Source organism: Rhipicephalus microplus, unplaced genomic scaffold, assembly GCF_043290135.1.
Source record: "Rhipicephalus microplus isolate Deutch F79 unplaced genomic scaffold, USDA_Rmic scaffold_747, whole genome shotgun sequence".
NCBI lineage: Eukaryota > Metazoa > Arthropoda > Arachnida > Ixodida > Ixodidae > Rhipicephalus > Rhipicephalus microplus.
The window spans coordinates 25001-32049 of NW_027465303.1; the positions used below are offsets into that span (position 1 = coordinate 25001).

The window sequence follows — 7049 nt, forward strand, 5'->3', positions numbered from 1 at the left end:
CTTCCGCTACTTGCGAGTGCTTTCGTGGTCCACCCCTCTATAAATACTCGGGAGGCGTCGAAGCCGGTTCTCCAAGCCGGACCCGTAGGTATCGTTGTGTGCTCGCTCTCATTGGCCCGCCTAACCAGAAAATGCCTGCGGTACACCCATTTGGATAAGAGTGCACGCAGATGCGGGCCTCGACGGCTACACATTTCCTCGGGCGGCCGCCTCCCGGCCTCCGTGGAGCGCGGGATGCACGGTCCCATCGACAAGCCTCTCCCGTTTTTACCGTGGCGTCGCGGTTCACCACGGCGGGCGGGTCGGTCTCCTCCGCATAAAAAGGGGGACCCCCGCTTTTTGTTCCACGAAATCGCACAAGCTTTTTTCGCATCCACGGTTTGCCACCGCACACCAAAATGCCGATCCGGCTGCCTACTTTAGCCAACAGGTGGAGCCAGGCGCGCCGTACTTGCGCGGCACTTCCCACGTCCACCGAAGTCGGTGCCAAGGACCACTTTCGGCGCCGGAGCCGCGTACGAGCCTACTCGAGGCGGAAGAACGAAGCCAGCAAGGGCCTGGCCGCAAGTGCGTTCAATTGTCGGGACGTCCAAGTCCCTCGTTCTTCCGTGCTTCCTCTTTCGGCAAGTCGTTGCGGCACCTTCCCAAAGCGCGCAGACCCGCTAATCGCGACGAGCGCGACGTGGCCGTGCCGCCTTTCCCTCGGCAGCAAGCAAAACGCCTGGCAACGTCGACGCTCCCCTAACCGCGATCTCGCACCGTGTTTCGTGTGGCGAATTCAAAAGCCGGCCGGCGCTGCTGCAACCATTACGGTCGGTACGCATACGCCGCGGAGGGCGGGACGGTCATCGGAGCGTGCGGTTCCTCCATCGAGTACTGCGCACCTCGGCCGTCGCATCGCCGTGCCATGACCGGCCGCGCGTCAACGCGAACCGGTGCCAGCGAGATCCCTCGCCTGCAAGAACCGACCGGCAGCCTCCGTCACCCGAGGACGCGGAGGCGCTTGCCGCGGACGGCGGGACGGTATGCACTGGTGCACAGCGGACCCGTCACATCGCCAGTTCCTTGACCGACCGCCGACGCTTGTGCCGTTCCTCTCGTACTTGGCAGTCGCCGCGCGATTGTCGGGTCTCGTTCTTGCACGCTCGAACGGTCGGGAGGGCACTCGGCTGGCGTTTCGGGAACGCGCAGCCTCGCCTTCTACCGACGTAACCACGACTCGCCGTTCGCGCTCCGCCGCTCCTGTTTACAGTACTAGGCGGTCCCGCAGCGGTCGGGTCGCGCATTTCGAGCGCTTCGAGCCACGGTGCAGTGGCGGGTCGAAAGCCGACCTATGAGTGCGTTGCGCCGTTTGTACCCGCGTCCGCCACCTGGCCGACCGTCCAAGGTCGCGGTGTTGGCGTCCGCTGGGCGCAACAATTTGTCACGGGGTGCCGCTCCACATTCAGGCAGCCCCGTGGGGAAAAGCCGACCCCGCGTCCAAACGGGGTCAGCGGCAGAAAGTGTCGGGCGCAGACGCAGCTGAGGCGCTCACCCTTCACAATCCGTTAATGATCCTTCCGCAGGTTCACCTACGGAAACCTTGTTACGACTTTTACTTCCTCTAAATGATCAAGTTTGGTCATCTTTCCAACAGACCGGCGCAACCGAAAGGCCGCGCCGGACATCGGTCCGAAGACCTCACTAAATCATTCAATCGGTAGTAGCGACGGGCGGTGTGTACAAAGGGCAGGGACGTAATCAACGCGAGCTTATGACTCGCGCTTACTGGGAATTCCTCGTTCAAGGGGAACAATTGCAAGCCCCTATCCCAATCACGAAAGAAGTTCCACGGGTTACCCAGTCTTTTCAGACAGGGATAAAGACACGCTGCTTCCTTCAGTGTAGCGCGCGTGCGGCCCCGGACATCTAAGGGCATCACAGACCTGTTATTGCTCTGTTTCGTGCGGCTAGGAGCCGCTTGTCCCTCTAAGAAGGTTGTAAGGTGCTGGGAACCCCGCACCTATTTAATAGGCTAGAGTCGTCGTTCGTTATCGGAATTAACCAGACAAATCGCTCCACCAACTAAGAACGGCCATGCACCACCATCCACCGAATCAAGAAAGAGCTCTCAATCTGTCAATCCTCCCAGTGTCCGGGCCGGGTAAGTTTTCCCGTGTTGAGTCAAATTAAGCCGCAGGCTCCACTCCTGGTGGTGCCCTTCCGTCAATTCCTTTAAGTTTCAGCTTTGCAACCATACTTCCCCCGGAACCCAAATACTTTGGTTTCCCGGAAGCTGCCCGCCGAGTCATTTGAGTAACTCAGGCGGATCGCGTGGTTGGCATCGTTTATGGTCAGAACTAGGGCGGTATCTGATCGCCTTCGAACCTCTGACTTTCGTTCTTGATCAATGAAAACATTCTTGGCAAATGCTTTCGCAGTAGTTCGTCTTGCGACGGTCCAAGAATTTCACCTCTAGCGCCGCAATACGAATGCCCCCGTCCGTCCCTCTTAATCATTACCTCGTATTCCAAAAACCAACAGAACAGAAACGAGGTCTTGTTCTATTATTCCATGCAAGTTTATTCAGGCGACTCGCCTGCGTTGAGCACTCTAATTTTTTCAAAGTAAAAGCACCGGCCATCTCGAGGCACACAATGAAGTGCACCAAGAAAGAACCGGCATGATGTTCAGTCCGAGCCGTCGCATCGGGTAGATGCACTACTCGTCTGGAACTGAGATCCAACTACGAGCTTTTTAACCGCAGCAGCTTTAGTATACGCTATTGGAGCTGGAATTACCGCGGCTGCTGGCACCAGACTTGCCCTCCAATTGATCCTCGTTAAAGGATTTAGAGTGTACTCATTTCAATTACGGGGCCTCAAAAGAGTCCCGTATTGTTATTTTTCGTCACTACCTCCCCGTGCCGGGAGTGGGTAATTTGCGCGCCTGCTGCCTTCCTTGGATGTGGTAGCCGTTTCTCAGGCTCCCTCTCCGGAATCGAACCCTGATTCTCCGTTACCCGTAACAACCATGGTAAGCAAGTAACCTACCATCGAAAGTTGATAAGGCAGACACTTGAAAGAAACGTCGCCGGCTCGTGGCCATGCGATCAGCACAAAGTTATCCAGAGTCACCACACAATACGGGCCGAAACCCGATCGATCTTGGTCTAATAAAAGCACCCGTTACCCAAAGGGCTCCAGGCTCACTGCATGTATTAGCTCTAGAATTGCCACAGTTATCCAAGTAGGAAGAAACGATCTAAGGAACCATAACTGATTTAATGAGCCATTCGCGGTTTCGCCTTATTTCGGCATGTACTTAGACATGCATGGCTTAATCTTTGAGACAAGCATATGATTACTGGCAGGATCAACCAGGTAATCGTTCGACTGCGCGTCCGTCCTCGCCCTCGGCGGGCCGGACGCAGTCTGTGTGCGGCGGAGGCCACCTTCAGGCGCCCCAACACGCTTATTTTGCACTCCGAGATGACGGCGTTCGAGCTCGCTACGGCACAACCTTCCCGAAAGACGAGTGGGAGCCGTGCGGCAAGAAGCACGTTCATGCTCGCTCTTTTTCGTTGCATCGACTCGGTCGCGCCGTGCGGGTTGCCCAAGCCCGCTGCACTGTCGGTGGACCGGCCGGAACTAGCAACGGAGCCGAGACTGCAAAGCCGCCAGACGACGGGTCACGCCCGCGTCTTCGGCGCTTTCGCATCTGAATCGCCCGAGGACGACACGGAACACACCTCGATATCGTGGTAAAACGGCACCGTCCGACAACCAGCCCCTAACGCATCAAGCGGATGAGGCTGCAGACGACTGCCGTGGATTCCCCTGGAGCAGACCCGAGGACACGCTTGACGAGGCCGAAGCCCGCCGCATATCAGACACCCGGTCGCTTTCGCGTACGCCGCTCACGAGAACCCCCACATAATAGCAGCGATAAGTACCCAGACCTCCTTGGGCCCTAATACGAGCGTACTCGAGAAAATTTCACCGCGGGTGTGCCCCGAAACGTGTGGCATGTTGAGCGTGCCACAAGTCTACGTCGCTCTCAAACCCGCCGAGGTCGTAGAATTTGCGACCCTACTCACGAAATTCCCACCGAGGATACGGCCGCAAACGTACCGCACCTTGGGTAGGCCACGAGTTTGTGCAACACTACGCTGACGGCACAGCACCGAGGTCGTGCGCGCACGCACGGGAAAATTCCGCCGCGGTTTCTGCCGAAAACGTGAGGCACCACGACTCTCCGCAAGTTCGCGTCGACTGCGAAAGACCGAAGTCGTGAACGACGTGTCCGCTACTCGCCGCCGACACGCTGGACACCAAACGTACAACGACTCGACGGCGTCGTAGAGGCCCACGACGCGGTTTTCCTTAACGACGTCTCGGCGTGGCACCGACAGGTTAGAACGGCCGACCAACGTTCCCTGTCCGCCGTTCGGCTCAGTCGAAGGGCTCGGCGACTTCGGCAACGCTGCGAAGCCGCACGGTGACGCACGCCATGTCCCCATTTTTTTTTTTCTTTCTGCGTCTGCCGGGGTGCCCCTATAATAGCAGCGATAAGCACCCAGACCGCCGTGGGTCGCTCGCCCCGGCTGACGTGGTTTTTCGTACTCCTGCGGCGGTCGCCGTCAAGCACGTCCAAATACGCTACTTTCGTGGGCGCATTCACGCTCTTTCGCTTCGCCGGAGTGCCAGCACTCACTCTGCCAAAAACGGCGAACATCCGAGCGGCGGTTCCCACTTTTGCGTCGGCGTCGCAAACCCCGCCCCGGCAGACGAGGTTTGCCGTACTCGTGCGACGGTGGCCGGCGGGCACGTCGAAAGACGCCGATATCGTGCGCGAATTGGCGCACCTTGGCTTCACCGGAGTGCCGCCACTGACTCCTCCAAAAACGGCGAAGATCCGAGCGGCGCTTCCCACTTTCGCATCGGCGTCCCGAACTCCGCCCCGGCTGACGCGGTTTACCGTACTCGTGCGACGGTCGCCGGCGAGCACGTGGAAAGACGCCGATATCGTGCCCGAATCGGCTCCGTTCGGCTTCGCCGGAGTGCCAGCACTGGCTCGGCGAAAGACGACGAACATCCGAGCGACGGTTCTCACTATTGCGTACGCGTCGCAAACCCCGCCCCGGCAGACGCACTTTGCCGTACTCGTGCGACGGTCGCCGGCGAGCACGTAGAAAGACGCCGATATCGTGCCGGAATCGGCCCCGTTTGGCTTCGCCGGAGTGCCAGCACTCACTCGGCCACAAACGGCGAACATCCGAGCGGCGGTTCCCACTTAGCCGTCGGCGTCCCGAACTCCGCCCCGGCAGACGCGGTTGCCGAGCTCGTGCGACTAGCGACCGCGAAGCCGTCTCGCGACGCCGCTTTCGTGCGCGGCTCCCACTGCGACCTGGGTCACCCGAGGTCGACGAGCAAAAAAGAATGTCGAAAAAAATTTTTTTTTTTTTTTGCGTCTGCCGGGGTGCCCCTATAATAGCAGCGATAAGCACCCAGACCGCCATGGGTCGCTCGCCCCGGCTGACGTGGTTTTTCGTTTTCCTGCGGTGGTCGTCGTCAAGCACGTCCAAACACGCCACTTTCGTGGGCGCATTCGCGCTCTTTCGCTTCGCCGGAGTGCCAGCACTCACTCTGCCAAAAACGGCGAACATCCGAGCGGCGGTTCCCACTTTTGCGTCGGCGTCGCAAACCCCGCCCCGGCAGACGAGGTTTGCCGTACTCGTGCGACGGTGGCCGGCGGGCACGTCGAAAGACGCCGATATCGTGCGCGAATTGGCGCACCTTGGCTTCACCGGAGTGCCGCCACTGACTCCTCCAAAAACGGCGAAGATCCGAGCGGCGCTTCCCACTTTCGCATCGGCGTCCCGAACTCCGCCCCGGCTGACGCGGTTTACCGTACTCGTGCGACGGTCGCCGGCGAGCACGTGGAAAGACGCCGATATCGTGCCCGAATCGGCTCCGTTCGGCTTCGCCGGATTGCCAGCACTGGCTCGGCGAAAGACGACGAACATCCGAGCGACGGTTCTCACTATTGCGTACGCGTCGCAAACCCCGCCCCGGCAGACGCACTTTGCCGTACTCGTGCGACGGTCGCCGGCGAGCACGTAGAAAGACGCCGATATCGTGCCGGAATCGGCCCCGTTTGGCTTCGCCGGAGTGCCAGCACTCACTCGGCCACAAACGGCGAACATCCGAGCGGCGGTTCCCACTTAGCCGTCGGCGTCCCGAACTCCGCCCCGGCAGACGCGGTTGCCGAGCTCGTGCGACTAGCGACCGCGAAGCCGTCTCGCGACGCCGCTTTCGTGCGCGGCTCCCACTGCGACCTGGGTCACCCGAGGTCGACGAGCAAAAAAGAATGTCGAAAAAAATTTTTTTTTTTTTTTTGCGTCTGCCGGGGTGCCCCTATAATAGCAGCGATAAGCACCCAGACCGCCATGGGTCGCTCGCCCCGGCTGACGTGGTTTTTCGTTTTCCTGCGGTGGTCGTCGTCAAGCACGTCCAAACACGCCACTTTCGTGGGCGCATTCGCGCTCTTTCGCTTCGCCGGAGTGCCAGCACTCACTCTGCCAAAAACGGCGAACATCCTAGTGGCGGTTCCCACTTTTGCGTCGGCGTCGCCAACCCCGCCCCGGCATACGCGGTTTGCCGTACTCGTGCGGCGGTGGCCGGCGGGCACGTCGAAAGACACCGATATCGTGCGCGAGTCGATGCTTCTTGGTCTCGCAGGAGGGCCGCCACTCACTCCTGCAAAAACGGCGAAGATCCGAGCGGCGCTTCCCACTTTTTCGTCGGCGTCGCAAACCTCGCCCCGGCAGACGCGCTTTGCCGTACTCGTGCGACGGTCGCCGGCGAGCACGTCGAAATACGCCGATATCGTGCCCGAATCGGCCCCGTTTCGCTTCGCCGGAGTGCCAGCACTCGCTCGGCCAAAGACGACGAACATCCGAGCGACGGTTCCCACTATTGCGTACGCGTCGCGAACCCCGCCCCGGCAGACGCGGTTTGCCGTACTCGTGCGGCGGTGGCCGGCGGGCACGTCGAAAGACGCCGATA

General features: G+C 60.0%; 1 non-coding gene across 1 annotated transcript; it reads right to left on the reverse strand.

Annotated features, from left to right (window-relative positions):
- Positions 1 to 1548: 1548 nt before the first annotated feature.
- On the reverse strand, positions 1549 to 3365 carry LOC142795591 (small subunit ribosomal RNA). The gene has a single exon (XR_012893143.1). It is a non-coding gene; the product is annotated as a small subunit ribosomal RNA (ribosomal RNA).
- Between the last annotated feature and the right edge of the window lie 3684 nt (positions 3366 to 7049).